Source organism: Prionailurus viverrinus, chromosome C1 (assembly GCF_022837055.1).
Source record: "Prionailurus viverrinus isolate Anna chromosome C1, UM_Priviv_1.0, whole genome shotgun sequence".
Lineage (NCBI taxonomy): Eukaryota > Metazoa > Chordata > Mammalia > Carnivora > Felidae > Prionailurus > Prionailurus viverrinus.
Window position 1 is genome coordinate 350,949 of NC_062568.1, and position 15,928 is coordinate 366,876.

The 15,928-nt window shown below is 56.5% G+C and overlaps 1 protein-coding gene across 5 annotated transcripts in view; it reads right to left on the minus strand.

The window, feature by feature from the left end:
* The window catches only part of SH3BP4 (SH3 domain binding protein 4), an 86,312-nt gene that overhangs the window by 51,269 nt on the left and 19,115 nt on the right, over positions 1-15,928 (minus strand). The window contains exon 1 of one of the 5 annotated variants that reach the window (XM_047872268.1): positions 13,022-13,208. The exons of 3 other annotated variants lie outside the window; for them this stretch is intronic. The gene's annotated coding sequence lies outside the window, so the exon portion shown is untranslated. Of the gene's footprint in view, positions 1-4,418; positions 4,430-13,021; positions 13,209-15,928 lie in introns of those variants that run through there. One more of the 5 variants, XM_047872269.1, reaches the window with a different exon arrangement.

The following is a 15,928-nucleotide window of genomic DNA, read 5'->3' on the forward strand; positions in this document are numbered from 1 at the left end:
CAGGGGGGATGGACTGGGTGGACAGGACCTGCTGGCCCCCCTCCAACTCCCTAGCTCCATGCTCTATCCCTCCAAAAGCCCCAGGTTTCTGCACAGCGACCAGCTTTCCTGGAGGAGAGCTGGTGTGGTATTTCGGGGAAGCGCTGCTCTCCCCAGGGAGTGGCCATATGCCTGAGTGGGCCCCCCAATCCCCACGGCCCCCCAGAAGAAACCACAGGACTTAATGTATGTTCGTCAAGTGGGCATCAAGTCCTGAAGTCGGGAAGATGCCTCACTCCCTGGTTTTATTTCAAGAAACGTCAACGCTGTCATTGGACAAAATTAAGGGGAATCCCCAAGAACCACCGAGCTGTCAAAAAGCAATGCGGAGGATACACAAGATTCTGTTGATCTGGGGAGTCTCCAAACACAAGTGTCTTTGCCCACAGTCCAATGTCCCTGGGCACCTGTCAGTAGCTGTTTTCGCAGCTTACAGTCTCGGCTGAAGACACAAGTACAGAGGGTTTACCCTACTTGAAAAAGGTCTGGAAGGCTGGGTGCCTGAATACCAAGAGGCTTGAGACATTTAGATGGGAAACTATATTCATACCAACACAGAGGTGACAGCTTGGTCCTACATTCTCACCCCAGGACGGTCACCAACAAGACGCTCAGCCAGGCCTTCCATTTCCTCTGTTGTGACATGGGAATTGTGCCCGCCCTGCCCCGCACGTTCCTTTGTTGGAGTCTTGCCCGAACCCCCAGGACCTCAGAATGTGACCTTATTTGGAAATAGGGTCTTTATGGAGGGAATGGAAGGAAAACGAGGTCCTTAGGGTGGGCCCTGATCCTATCTGACTTTACAGAGGGGGAGATCTGGAGGCGCGCATGCATGCACACACACGCGCGCACACACACACACGCACACGGATAACGCCATGTGAAGGCAGAGGCAGAGATCGGGGGATGTGTCCACAAGCCAAGGAACGTCAAGGATGGCCAGCGAATCACCAGAAGCAGGGGGAAAATGTGGAACAGACGCGCCCTCACCCCCTCAGAAAGCACCAGTGCTGTCGATGCTCGATCTTAGACGTCTAACCTCCAGACCCGTGAGACGGTACATTTCCGGTGCTTAAGCCACCCACGGCGTACTTGGCTACAGCAGCCCTAGGAATCCGTAACACCGTCTCTGCGAGACGGGAAAAGAAATTCCCATGATCCCTCTCGTCCACCTCAGGGGCTGCTGTGGGAATGACAGACTTGCTGAGGTTTCCAAGCCACCACGAGGGACATGTATGGATCCATGTGCTGAAGGAACCTTGGCACCCTGAGCCTGCCCGACTCTGGAGTGTCTCCACGACAGGAACTGGCTCACCCTCATCACACAGCTGTCCTAAAAGGGACCACAGTAGGAGAACAAGAGGAGAAAGCAGAACCAGATAAATTCCCGTCCTCTATCCGCGGCAAACTTTGGCCCAGGGGCCAAATCCGGTGCCGCATCTGTCTTCGCGTGGCCCACGAACTATTTACATTCGTAAATAGTTTGGGGGGAACAAACACAAGAACGTTTCGTGACGCGGGCATTCTATGAAATGCAAGTTGCAGTGGCCATAAGTCAAGTTGTATTGAACATAGCCATACCCGTGTGTGTACGTTCTGTCCTTAGTTCTTTTGTACGTCCAGGACTCAGCAGCCGGGCGGGAGAGGGGACACGAAGCCGGAAAGAGTCACTGTCTGACTTTCTACGGGGAAAGTCGGCCGACCCCATTTCCCTCCGGGCCCTACTTGCGCGATGGGGCAGAGGGCCAGGCCGTGGTTGGCTCAGGCCAAAGGGAAGTGGGCATATATCCACAGGTGCCTGGCTAAACGCCAGACGTGCTGGCCAAGATCGTAGGTAGGAGGAGATATGGCAACAAGGAGGGAAAGAAAACAATAGGGGTTGTGGCCAGAAACAGAGAGAGAACTGGCCCCAAAGGCAAACTTCATCAATTCAAAATTGTTATCTAGACCTACCTCTAACCTCAGTGATGGAGGCATCCCTGACCTCCCAAGGGCAGCGGTGACCCCCCCCACCCGCCCCGACCCCCAAGGGCAACACCAGTAGTTTTTATGCAAGTGACCCTCAAGACAAAGCGGGATCTCCTGGCCTGACCGTGGACTTCACCCCAGGCTTTTCGTCATGGAAGAAAACCATTCCACTCCAAGATAACCAATTAATAAAACTGAAAACGTGGCACTTTGGTAACGGGCAACGACCTTTGTATCTAATGTTATCAAAATTGAAACTCGACTCTGTTAACGGACAACGTATTTAGCCTGGTGGTGGATTACAGAGCCAAGTGAAAGTGCCTGAAATCTCACCTGATGTATGTGCTGAACTTTCCTCACACAGGATGGGGACCCGGCTCATGGACTTTTCCTATAATTACACAACATTTCAAGTCTTACAGGGTATGTGAGAAGCAATAGCCTTTCCTCTCTCCTGTATTAAACCTGTATTGAAAGTTAAGCACAAATGGGGTGCCTGGGGGGCTCAGTCGGCGGAGCGTCCGACTTCGGCTCGGGTCATGATCTCGTGGTTCATGGGTTCGGGCCCCGCGTCAGGCTCTGTGCCGACAGCTCGGAGCCTGGAGCCCGCTTCAGATTCCGTGTCTCCCTCTCTCTTTCTCCCTCCACTCATGCTCTGGGTCTCTCGCTCTCAAAAATAAATAAATACAAAAAAATTAAAAAAAAACAGAAAATTAAGCACAAGGGGACAGGGGTTTATTGAGACAGACCGCCAGCCACCCACGGTGGTTTCTTTACGGGTCCATCCGTTCACTCTCCACGACTTGTGGGTTCCTCCGGGGCACCTGACGTGGGAACAAGTCCGTGGTTGGTCACTGTGTGCGATGGCCGGCATTTCTGGCTGTCCCTCCTCCCCAGAGGGAGGCTTCTGTTTGTGTGTGTGACAGAGGCACTCTCTGTCCCCTCTCTGTCTCAGACACGTGGATTCGCACTCCTGTGGCCAGACGCTGCCTCTCGTCCTCTGGGTTTCTGTCCCCTCTGGTTGCAGCTGGTGGGGGGTGGGGGGCCTGTTATGGAAATCCTTCTGTATTTAACGATCACATGAAACAAATGGCCAAGTGTGCACAAGGGCAGCTTCCACGAAAATCAGCTGGAATATTCCGCAAAGGCTCCATGAACGTGAATCGCTTAAGAGCAGGTGGCCAAATGAGACGGCACTGAACACCTGAGGAAAAAATAAGACGACTGGACCCAGGCTGCTTCCCTGGCATCTTTGTGCTGTTATGTGACTTGAAGCCAGAAAACAGGGGGGTTTGCTGTGGTTCGTAACAGACCCTGCTCTCAGACTCGCTCAGAGAAGACCTTCACCCAATGGAAGATGCGTGGGCCTGGGCTTTCGCATTAAAAAAAAAAAAAGAAAGAAAGAAAAACAAAAAAAAGGAAAGTTGTTCTTCTAGGCTTTGACTAACTTTTCCACCTTGCTGGGTGGTTACGTAAGGACGCAGGCGATCTGACCTGCTTGTGATCCTGGGCTTCCCGTGGGGGACCAGAAGTGTAAGTCCAGCGTCTGGCCAAGTGACAATGAAGGAGACAGCTTCCCCAGGGCAGCATCCGGGGCTTTTGAGTCTGGTCCCCGTAACTTTTCCCCCGAATACATGGGAGGGAGACGAGCTCCAGTCAGGGAGGGAGTGGCGTCTGGGAGCGGCCCGGGTGGCGGAAGGCAGCCGCGTGGATGCAGGACGTCCGTGGGCCCACGGGGCAGCTTGGCCCTTCACCAGCTCGACGGCCTCGGGTAAGCGGCCTAACTTGAGTCTGCGCCTCGGTTTCCTCAAGGGTAAAACAGGGCTCTCCGTGCCATGCTAGAGTCTATCCAATTAGGGTTTCTTTTTCCTCTTTGGAAAGCGCAAGACCAGATATTTGGTGCCGACTAAAGGGCAGAGACCCCACAAAACGCCTGGGGAATAAATAGACGGGTGAGAACCTAACGTTTAACATTTGCATCAGGCGACGGTTCTCCACCTAGCCCGGGTCAGACCCGCTGGAGGCCTCACCACAACAGACCGCTGGGCTCCACCAGGTGATGGTGACGCAACGGGTGCCTGGAACAGACTTCGAAAATCACTGGAACAACGCATGATGGCTGCACACATACCTTCCCACTCAGCCTCTTGGCTGTTTCCCACAATGACACCGTGAGGTGGGCAAAGGCAGGAACCGTTGTGCCCATTTCCGAGATGGGAGAACGAAGACTGGACGCTTTAGATGGCCGAGCCGAGGTCCGGTGGCGGAGAGCGGGGGTCACGAGGCACAGTGCCAGGCCAGCACCCGTGACCGAGCCACAGAAGAAAGGTCAAATGCAAAGCCAACAGAGGAGGACAGAGCAGGCTGCGGTAAGACTGATGTCTTCAAGGCAGGGAGAAGATTAAAAACACCTCTCAGGGCTTTTCAAGCAGGAGGAAGTCAAATGGGCCGCTTGAACGAGGCGAAGGGAGTTCAGGAGTGAGTCCTGGGCGAGGGCGCAAGTCGAAGTCTGGTGTGCTGAACACCTGGACGCTGTCAGATACAGAACAGGGACTCGGGTCCTGGCTCTGTCCGGATGCTGTGACCGTGGGAAGTCTCACCCCTTTGCCTCAGCGGTGGGCAGCGCGGGGAATCACCTGACTCGGGCTTTGTTCCAGAACCCCACAGGCTACCTCCTCCCCCGGGGCGCCCTCCGTGTTTGCTCGCCCCTCCCCGACGGCAGGGAGAGCCCAGGGCCGCCAGCCGCCTGACCTCTCGGATTCTCCCTCCTGGGGTCCAACCTTCACCCTGGCAACCTGTCACCTCAGCAACAGTGAAAGAGACAAGAGGGAGAAATGCAGCTGGAGCCCCCCGGGGTCGGCTTTTCCAACCGATTCCAGTTCCCTTCCACGCCTGACTCATCCCAGACTAAGGCCCTCGAGAGCCCCCTCTGCTATTCAGCCTCGTAAAGGGGCCCGGGGGGCCTCCGCCAGCCTCGCCGCGGGGACCATGGAAGCACCCACAGTTTAGAAAGCCCAGCCAGAGCGGGGGAGCAAAGGGCAGGATACTCTCTAGGGGCATTAAATGATTCATAATTCGTTAAATTTGACTACATATCACAGACCACTCCCCTCCGCAGATAACAAGCCATACCCGCGAAGCGTATATAGAAACTGGGTCAGTGACAGAATCACTGACTGGAATAAACATTTTCTGAAGCCCGAGACCCAAATAATGTGACAAGAGGACCATTCTGTAGTTTTAAATATTTACCCGAAATGAATCTGCAGTTTCTAGATCTCCTTGTTGAGATAAGCACATTGTTATCCCGAAATGCAAAGCAGTCCCCATCCTCGGGGAATATCCTACTTATTAAACTTCAAAACAAAAAAAACCAAAAAAACCCAAAAAACCCGCAATCTTCAAACAAGAAAAAAAGAAAGAGTTAAGAAAACCTTGCAAACTTGGAAAAGCCACCGGAGCGGTGTGCACCCGGGGAAAGGTCTCCCTTGGGGGCACGGGGCTGGGTGACCACAGTGCCCCCCTGCCCACCGGCAAGGCTGGCAAAGGGCATAGCTGTGTGGAACATCAGCTCCCTCTTGGTCCCCCCAGCTCCCAGCTACAGGGTGAACGTGTGGAACCGGGTCCTGCTCAGAACGCAGCAGTCCAGGTGGTCATCGGGGGGCGTGAAAGGTGGGTTCTCACTGCCGTCTCGCACTTCCCAACAAAGCCACCTGCACCCGTATGATCGGTGTCTCCGCCCAGTGACTGCTCTGGACACCTGCTTCCGCTTGCCTTCCTGATCAGCAACCACCGATTAAACACGAGAGGTTAACACCACTATAAACGCGGCTCATTCGGGTTTGGGGGACACGAGCTTCGAGGGTCAACCGGCCACTCTGTCGTCTCACAGATCCCCACTGGGCCTCTGCTCCTCGTGAAGCACAGCGGGACAGCGCGGTAAGTAAGAAACTGGGGTTTTGCATCCTGGAGCTGGAAGGAAGAGAAAGCAGGCAGGGAAATTCGAGGCTGGAAACGGAAGACACGGAGGGACAAAGTCCTCGTCCGAGCGCAGAATGAGGAGCAAGGACTCCTCGGAGGGGAAGGGGCTGCTGGGGCACAGAGAAGGCGCCACCCAGCAGGTCTCAAGGGAGGACGCCAGGCACACGGCACACAAGTCCTTCTGCAGGTGCGCGGCCCGTGATCCCCGTGCGCCCTCATTCCCACACACATCTGAACGTTCTCTGATGATCCTTGGAACACCTCCTGTCACACTGATGGCCGACAGTCATTAAGCCAGACCTTGCTGGCTGTCTCGGCTCTTGCTGGAGGGAGCCGAACTATCAGCCTTTCTCACGTCCCCAGGGAACCGTCACCAAGTCTAGACTACACGAAGGCCACACGGTATTGGATCTGTTGCCCCCTCGCTGTGCTGAAGAGATGCTCTCCAAACGGACAGGTGCAATCGCAACACCCCAGGCCTCAGCCGTCACTCAGCCTGGAGGGACACGCTCCTTGGGGCGGCCCTGGGTCAGTGCCCCAGCCTCCTGTCCTCCAAGGAACGGTTCTATGGCATAGTCACATGGTTCCTAGGACGGTCCCCAGCATGAAGGAGCCCCAGCATCACGGTGGCCATGAGCTCAGAAACTCACTCACCTTGCACTTGCTTATCCCCGCTCTCAACTCACACTCCTGGCTCCCCGCTACCGGTCCCCAAGTCCTTACCTCAGGCTCTGCACTCGGGGGTCCCAAACCAGAACACAAGGCAAATGTGAAACAGAAACTTTCCCTTTCCACCACCATCCCACTAATAACATACATTTATATTCAGCTAAACTGGGGAAACGCAAAGGGTCCTCATACTCCAACTGACCTTTCACATTAAAATAAATTCGCTGTGGCTCACGTGCAGGCTGGAGGCCAAGGCCATCAGAGCTCATGGCTCCCAAGGAGTTCCTGACGCTAAGTTGGGCCTGGATCCCGGTTCAGGCCCCGCAGCCCCAGCCCACACCAGCAGGGACGCCCACCCCAGCCTTCTGGAAGCGCCATGAGCTGTGACTTTCAGTCAGCCGCATTCAGGGCTCTGCTCAAATGTCGGTCACTTCCTCGACCCTCCAAGGACTTGGTGGCCTAAAACACCACCTCATTCGCTTTCAGTCTGGAAGCCAGAAATCTGAAACCAGTCCTAAAGTCAGGGCAATGGCAGGTTCCGTTCCTTCTGGAGGCTCCAAGGAGAGAATCTGTCTCCTGGCCTTTTTTGGCTTCTAGGGGCCACCTGCGTTCCTGCCTCGTGGCCCCTCCTCCATCCTCAAAGCCCACCACCCCGATCTTGGTCTCGGTCATCACGAGGCCTTCTCTAAGGTCAGGTCCCCTTTGCCTCTCTCATAAAATGACACTTGTCACTACATTATATTTAGGAGAATCCAGGGCGATGTCTCTCTCCATTAATCACATCTGCCAAGTCCTTTCTGACCATATAAAGCACCCCTCACAGGTCCTAGGATGAGGATAGGACTATCTCGGGGGGCCGTCGTTCAGGCTCCCATATATCCATCCAAACCAGCACGCTTCCACCCCTCGACCCCCTCGGCTGGCTTCGCGGATCACTCTAGACATTCTGTGCTGTTGTTTTGTTTATTTCCTTTCTCTTCCACCGGAGGAAAATGCTCCGCGAAGGCAGGGACTTCATCCTGTTCAGCCGGAACGCCCTGGAACACAGCTGGCACGCGGTGGACACTCCGGGAGCCCCTGGAGGAGCCAGCAGCCATCTCTGTGAGCAGCTAACCGGCTGGGCCCCTGGGGGCGGGAGCCGCCTGTCCGCTCACTGCCGTGTCGCCGGCCCCAGGCCTACGCCTGGCCCCCCGGGACCACCAGGACCTGTGGCCTGATAGTAAAAGAAAGTCCCCCAGGTGGCTGCGATCTGCCGTTTGATGTTGAGCAGCTCATCACCCGCCTCCCAAGGGGTCCCAGCCGCCCCGTCCTCCGCACACCTACCTGCCCGCCGCCTCACCCGCTTCCCCGGCTCCTGAACACAAGGTGCCCTGCTTGCCGGCCACCGGCCCGCGTGGAGCCCGGCCTTCCGGAGCCATCCCAAGGCTCTTCCCCGCTTTGGCCCCGTGTCACCCCCAGCCTCCTTAGCACCCACTGCCAATTCCTCTCACTGACCAGCTCCACCGCCTGACCCTAAACTCCTACACACACATCCCGCCTGCTCCAGTAGGGAAGGCCTCCCCAGGCCCTGCCCTGCCCGTGCAAAAGAAATAATAAACCCAGGGTCCAGCCCCTACCCATCCCCCCGACAAAGCCTGTCACTTCAGCTCTTGGCAACACCCCCTACCCCCCACTTAGAGGGTGGCACTTCCGGGGCCTCCCGCACACGTGAGCTCCTCCCTGTTCCCTGGGGGTGAGTCTGATGAGCACTCCGGCTCTCCAGAAGGTGCTACATGTCTCCAGGCTCTCTCGCTCCTGCGCCTTCCAGCAGGCAGACCCGACTCTGCGTTTACGAGCTACCCGCCGCCGCTGGACAGGCCGTGAGCCCTAAGGCGTCTCTGTGACTCCCAGCCTCAGCTCGGTGCCCACGGCGGCCGGCAGGAGGACGGAGCAAAGCTGGGGAAGCCAAAGGTGTGTCCCCAGGTGCCACAAGCCAGTCGGCCACGAGCAGGTGATGCCCTCTCCGTACCTGGGAGAGGCCCAGGCACCACGAGAGACCAAGATCCAGGATTGCCAAGCACAGCCGGGGCTCAGGGGGCATGGGATCGGCAGAGAACACACGCTGGATCTCCAGAGACATCCCATTAAATGTGAATTTCGAATCCGCAGCGAATAATTTTGTTAGCGTGAGTATGTCCCAAACAGTCAAATATAGCTGGATGTCGTGCATTTTTACTTGCTAAACCTAGCACCCCTACAGGGGTGGGGGGTGACGGGGTGGCCACTCCAGGCTGTGCCAGATGGGACTTCCCAAGAAGGCTCGCTTCAAGGGGAGAGGTGGGAGGAGGAGGACACTCAGCGGCCAAGCCCGCCAGGGCCAGTCCTGCCAGACTTCACCAACAAAGAGGTGCGCTCCCAGATAGTAACTTCCCACTAAAGAACTTTGTTAAAAAATAAAATAATTCTTGCCGGCTACGGGAAAGGGGTTGTTTCCATTAATATTTTTCCATTCCTGCATCATCTGCAAGAGCTCACAAACACACAGCCGCTCTCCAGCCACAAAGATCGCCATGGAAACAGATCACCTCCATCCCCAAAATCATGACTTCGCCTCCCATTCCACCAGAAACAGACTACAGATTGTTACCAGAAAAATCCTTGTGCAAACAAACACAAGCCAACTGCCACTGAATGGCAGGAAATGCAGCCGCTGTCTCTAACTTTAACTTTCTCCAGGAATGCACTTGTTCTAAACACGCGGGGCACATTCTCCCCAGACCCACATGCGGAGCAATCTGGACCGCAGAGAAAAATGCGGATTTAGACCTGCCGGGGGGGGGGGGGGGGGGGGGGGCGGGGGCGCACATGGAACCCGGGTCCCAGCACTGACTCACGGATTTCTCTAGAATGACAGAGACTGACAGGAGCTCCTTGGACAGGAAAGTACTCCCAGACCAGGAACCTAATTTCACAGGCACAGCCATGGCCCTGAGACTGGACCACAGGCCAGAAGTGGAACCCTCCAAAGCAATGCTGCAGATTATCCCCTCGGGAGAGGTTTCAGAATGTACGTTATTGGGACTGTTAACGCCCCTGTGGCCCAGTAACAAACTGGGAAGCAACCCTTGCAACACTCAAAGCCAAGAAAGTTTCATTCTCCAGCAAAATTCAAAGATATCCTGCAATCCAATAAGGAAAATGGGTTAAAAACCCTGAAAGGGACCTTCACCTCGGAAGAAACCAGAAAAGCCAATAAACATTAATATATTAGCTATAGTCATGAAAGCATAAATTAAAGCAAATCAGATGCCCTCTCCCTTCCATCAGACCTCCTCCCAAAACGAAAAGTCACACAACATGGGACAATGGTGGCGGTGTGGAGCAAACCGAACGACCCGGAACAGTGCTTGCGGGAAGTGACGCTGGCCCCTTGCTAGACGGCTCCCAGAGATGGGCATCTGCATGCAGGCTGTAACAGCAAGGGCTGTGAACGCGCTCTGGTGCCCGCGAGTAAGTAAACTAGGGTATTAACTAACATACAGTGGAAAACCACAGTGCGGTAAAAGTCAATAAACTACAGCTATATGTTATCACAGCACAGGTGAACCTCAGGGACACGGTGCGCAGCCAGAAAGGAACTCTCAGAAGAATACACATCAGTTAGCCAGCGCTGCGTAACAAATGACCCCACACTACACGTTTACTATTTCGTGGTTTCTGCGGTCGGGGATCCAGATGTGGCTCAGCTGTGACGTCAGGCTACACTCAGGACGTCAGCCAGGGCTAGGGGCTCATCTGGAGGCCCCCCGTCCATGCTCACGTACTTACTGGCGCCATTCAACCCCTTGCTGGCTACTGGACCGAAAGCCTCGGGTCCTCGCCAAGTGGGCTTCTCTGTATGGCATCCTACTTTATCAAAGCAAGCAAGAGATAAAGGCTGTTATCCAGCAGTTAGAATCTAGGTAACCTAATCATTAAATGGCACCCATCACCGGAAGAATCCTATCTGAAGCAGGTTGCCGGGCCAGCCACACCAGGGGGAGGGATGAGCCAAGGGCGTGGATCCCAGGTGGGGATGACTGGGGACCCTATTAGGGTCAGCCAGCCTCAAACAGAACGTGCATGCTTCCTTCAATACAAACGTTACGGATGTGAAAACCAGAGGGCAGTGCTTAAGGACCCAATGTTTACTGGCTAATGTGGAAAGACTATAAATAGCAGGGGGAAACCACAAAGTTCAGGTTAGGGGCCACGTGAACGCTTACGCTATCTTGGATAAAACACACTGGCACGGGGGGAGGGGCCGGGGACCTCAAAGGTAAAGTTCTATGTCTTGGCCTGGGTAGTGGCTACAGGTCTATACAGGCGCTCATTGGGTTTGTGAGTTCCTGTTCATCCCCCAAAGCGTTCTTTGTATCTTCTCAAGATTTAGGGACCACGGCACCGGCCTTCTGGCACCTCATGGAAGAGGGAGGACAGGTGCCCCGCACACTACAGCCGCCTCCTGTTCGCCCCGCCCTGCAAAGAAACAGACCAGCTTCGACCTAGAAGGGAGGCCCACCTGGAAGTCCTCGTCTCCCCTCCCGGCAAACTAAGTTCAAAGGCCTCCAAGCTCTACCTGGAAGCCTTCTCCTCCAAGGCTGGATTATGACTCAGAACTGGCCCCGCGCGTCTTCCCCCCACTCCCTTCCCTGCAGTTAAAGGCGGGGTCAGAGGCGCTGCAGAACTCAGTCTCCCTGCATCAGACCGGAGGCTCCCCTCCAGGGCCTTGAAGTGCCCTGTGCTCCCCCGTGGCGGGCGGTGGCCGTGGGTGTTGCCTCCTGAGGCAACTGCAAACAAGAACCACCGATGGCTGGAAGCTGGGAGCCACCCAGACCACATCCTGTTTGGCTGCAGCATCGATTCAGTCATGCCAATATTGCCGAACAAAAGAACTTTCTACGCAGGCTTACAGAAGAGAGACGTGCCGTCTGCAGCAAGGGAACCAGCCCAGCCAGAGTTCCCGCACGGGTCGGCACTGGTCGGCGGGCACAAGTGGCCTGAGCGTGTGCCAGCCTGACCTCCGGGGTTTGCGGGCCAGAGCGTCTGGGTTGAGAGGAGAGACGGCGCCTGGGACCGTGCATTTGGGCCAGCCCTCCGCACCCTGGTCAGAGCCGGCTCTCAAGCGGTTGTTGAGTGAATGGGTGAACGAAGCGCCTCTCCAGATGGCGTGAAGAAACGCCAACCATAAATGGATCGTCTGAGGGAGACAAAACTGCTTCGGGCAGCAGAGCGAACCCCCTGCCAGGCCCATGGCGGTGGCGGTCGCCTTGTTCTCCGGACGCCTGTCCCGCGGCCCGACGGCATCTTGAGAGGGAGGAAGGGACCCAAGGGAGAAAAGACTTCTGGAAGTCCAGCCCCCTAAACACCAGGCCTTCTCCGGGAGAAACCGCACTGCCTGTTTCTACCAGAGAAGGGACCAGAAAATGTGTTTTCCCTCACATACCTTAAGCATGTAAGGAATCTGGACGAGCTTCTTCCAGGACTGGATGGGGAAGGTTGTGGTTTTGAGATGCAAAGTGCCGCCAGTCTCAGTCGGGGATGGAGAGACACACACCCGGGTTTGAGAAGCAAAGGACCTTCTGGAAAGCCCGGCCAGCCGTGAAGGGGTCCCCGGTGCAGTCAGGACCCTAAAGGCGCCCTCCCGGCTCTAGGTCGCCTCCCGGGAGCCCTCGGGGCCCCAGTGCTCATCCCTGAGCAGGGTGGAGTCCAGAAGCTCCCAGGTGGCTGGCACTGACCCAGTGCAGGGCCCGAGAGCTTTGATGCGCGTGAGTGCCGACGCATCGGCCGGGAAAGGCCACCTGTCCCACCTGAGCACCTCCGAGCAGACGCTGGACCCCCCCCCAGCGTTCAGGGGCCCAGCTCCCACCCTCTCTTACCTGCAGGGCTTCAGCAGGCAGCAGAAACGCTCATATCTCAAAAAACAGGCACAAACGGGGCCCACCTCACGGGGCTGCCGTGGGGAATGAACAGCATGTGCGAAGCACTTGGAACAGCACCAAGCCCACGGTCAGCGCCACAGAAGTGTTCACAGCTGTCATTCTCTGATGACGGCACCCCAGGTGCACACACACGGGCCCCCTGGGACGCTCTCAAGCCTACTGCTCCTACCCCCCTGCCACCTCCTCGTCCCTTTCTCGCCGAATCTTGTCCCTCTACGCACCGTCAGGCTTATCTCCCAGTTCACCCTTCTGGCAAAATTTCAGCCCCGGCCCCAAAGCGTGAAGCACGAGCCCACTTCTCCCGAATGCCACGCCACCGCCAGCCCAGGGCCCAGACTGAGACTCTGCTGATCGCGGAGGCCCCGGCCACTCAAAGCGCAGTCTCCGGTCAGAAATGCACCTACCCCAGGCCCTCTGTGCCAGAATCTGCATTTTAACAAGATCCCGGGGTGATTCCGGAGCACCTAAGATCTGAGAAGCGCTGGGCTGGGAGACGTCGGGTCCAGGCGGAGACTAGCATTCTGTCCACCCGCCCTCCTCGAGGTGGGTCCTGGAAGAAAGACTTCTTGCCTAAGACTCCAAACTCTGTGCCTGTGAGCCTGTGCACCACAAGTCTGTGCGTGTGTGTGTGTGCGTGCGTGCGCACGCGTGTGCAGCTGGAATGTAACATTGCTTGCTCCCTGAACCCCGACTCACTGCATAAACCAAAAACATCTCAAGCAGCACACCCTTCAGAGCGGCCGTGTGTACTCTGTGCATACAGACAAGAGACAATCTCACCCTGTTTTCCGTGCATTGACCCCGAGATGCTAACAGGACCAGCGGGGCTCTGGCCCCCAACACCTGTGCTCGCTACGAAGCCCAATGTTCTGGACTCCGATTTTCAGAGCAGCTTATAAACGGGCCCATTGTCTCTGCTGCTCTGCTACCTTTCTCAAGTTCACCTGGCAAAAAGATGATCCGTGTTTGTGTTTAGAAGCCAGCTGCCTCACTGGCCAGGAGAGCAGCTCACCTCTAAACGTCTGGTCCGGGAGAGAACAAAGAATGTGCTGACGGAGAGAGACAGGCCACGGCCTGACCCGGAGCGGTCCGGGCCCACTGCACTTGGCTTTGTAGAGAAGGGCCGTTTCTGGCCGGGGTGCGGGGGGCCCCGGGCTCCTCCTGGCAGGGGGCACCCGGTACCACTGGCCGGCATCGGCAGGACACCCTCATGCTGACACCGACCGTGGCGGAGGCGTCGCAGACACGGGGGCAGAGGGCCAGCCCGGCCACCCCGCCGTTGCCCACTCGCTTCTCTGCCGCTCTTCTTGTCTATTCTTAAAGATGAACTTTCTTTTCCGACTAGATTTAGGTTTATAGAAAAGCTGGGGAGAAAACGCAGGGAGTTGCCCTCTACTGCCCAACACCCAGGTTCCCCGGTGACTGACCTCTCGCGTGAGGAGGGCGCATTCGTCCAACGTACCTGACGCAGATACATTATAATTAACCAAGTCCGTTCTTCACCCAGATTCCCTGGGTTTCTCCCCGGTGTCTTTCTTCTGTTCCAGGACACCACATGACATTTAGTCTTGTGGCCCGAGGCTCCTCGGGGTGGTGACAGTTCAGCTCCTGCACCCTACCCCCCGGCCGTCCCCTTTCCAGGCCCCAAACTCCGCGAAGTGCCAGGCAGCTGCTGGCTGGGCCACGCGCGGCCTATCCCCAGGGGCAAGGCCAAGATGTGTGCCCGGAGGATGCCACACACGCCTGCAATCAGGGTGAGCTTTATGATTATCCCCGTTACAAATCGCCACGTGTCCCGGACGGGCAGGCCTGCCGTGGCTAAAGATGAACTGTATCCCCTCCAGTGTGGGCGCACTGACTGGCTAGGACCCACCTAACTCCCTCCCGCCTCCCACTCATCAGCCAAAAAGCACCCCAACACCACCCAGTGAACACACGGGGCACCACGGGGAGGGAGGAGGTAGAGAGAAGCTGGAGAAGCTGTGCCCGGCCACGAATCCCTGAGTTTTTTCTGAGCCAGGAAATCCCATGCCAGTGAGGGAAGGAGCCCCCAGTCTCCTCGAGCACCCAAGGGCCACGCTGACATACAGGGCCAGCCCATCACCAAGGCAGGAGCCTCGGGGCCCAGACAGGCCGAAGATCCCAGAGGTGCCCACCTCCAAGTTGTGAGTCAGGATCACTGGTAGCTTAGAGCCGTGCGTCCACAGGCTGAGCCACCCCACCTGCTCTGCCCAACGAAGTGTCTCACGGGGAGCACCGCGGGCCAAGGTCACCATTCTCGGGGATCTCTGAATGACTGTTCCCGGGGCTGGCGAGGCGCTGACCCACGATAACGGAAAACATTCCTTGTCAGAGGCTCAGGAGAAGTCTCCCAACCGCACCTGTCAACCTAGACCCGGAAAAACACGTGGCAAAGGGCTCGCAGTCCACGGGGGCAGCGTCCCCTGCAGTCGCCCCAAATCCAGGCTGTAGAAAGGGCAGGAGGGCTGAGGGAAGTGCAAGAAAGCATTTCCTGTCTGTTCCAGAAGGCTCAAACTGTGTATTTCTTCTCCCAAAGCTAGAATGGCTCCCAGACCGGTGCCTGCCACGTAAAGCGTGGTCACCAATGCCTCGCTGGCTTGACTTCAGGATGGACAGAGTGCTGAAGGACTTATGCCAAGGGAGGGCACCCGTCCAGAGGGCAAGACTGGTCGGGCAAGCACAGGAGGGGGCGGTCAACTCAGGGGTCGTCAAGGGTTCCACCAGTAACACCGCCCGGAAGACAGCATTCCACCTGACGCCGGGGCGACAATGTCGCCGAATGGCACGCGGTGACGTCAGTGCAGCCAGAAAACGCTGTTCCCACGGCCGCAGAGTGAAAAGGCAGGTTTGCAGGACTGAGCACGATGGGCCCTACTTCTGAGAACGTCCTAGTGATTTATCTCGCAGGGAGGGAGCCACCGGGAGTCAGAGGAGTTTTCATTTCTTCTGCAGGCCGCGTTTTCTAAATCTATGATTAGCATGGATCCCTCCTAAACAGAACAGACAATGAAGGGCCAAGCTTTGCAGTCACTGGGTGGCCTTTAGTCTCAGATTCCAGGTCCCTGAGGACACATGGGTGTTTTAGAGGTTACTCATTGCAATGGACTTTCGTTACATAGGTTCTTTAAATAATCTGCAAGGGGGAAGGAAGGTGGCTCTCTGGGAGCAATGCCAGGGGAAGGCTTGTTCCCTCGTTTCACGAAGAAACTCCTCTTCTAAGTGGTCTATTCAGAAATAAGGTTCCCGGGCGCCTGGCTGGCTCAGCGGGTTGAGCTTCCGACTCTTGATTT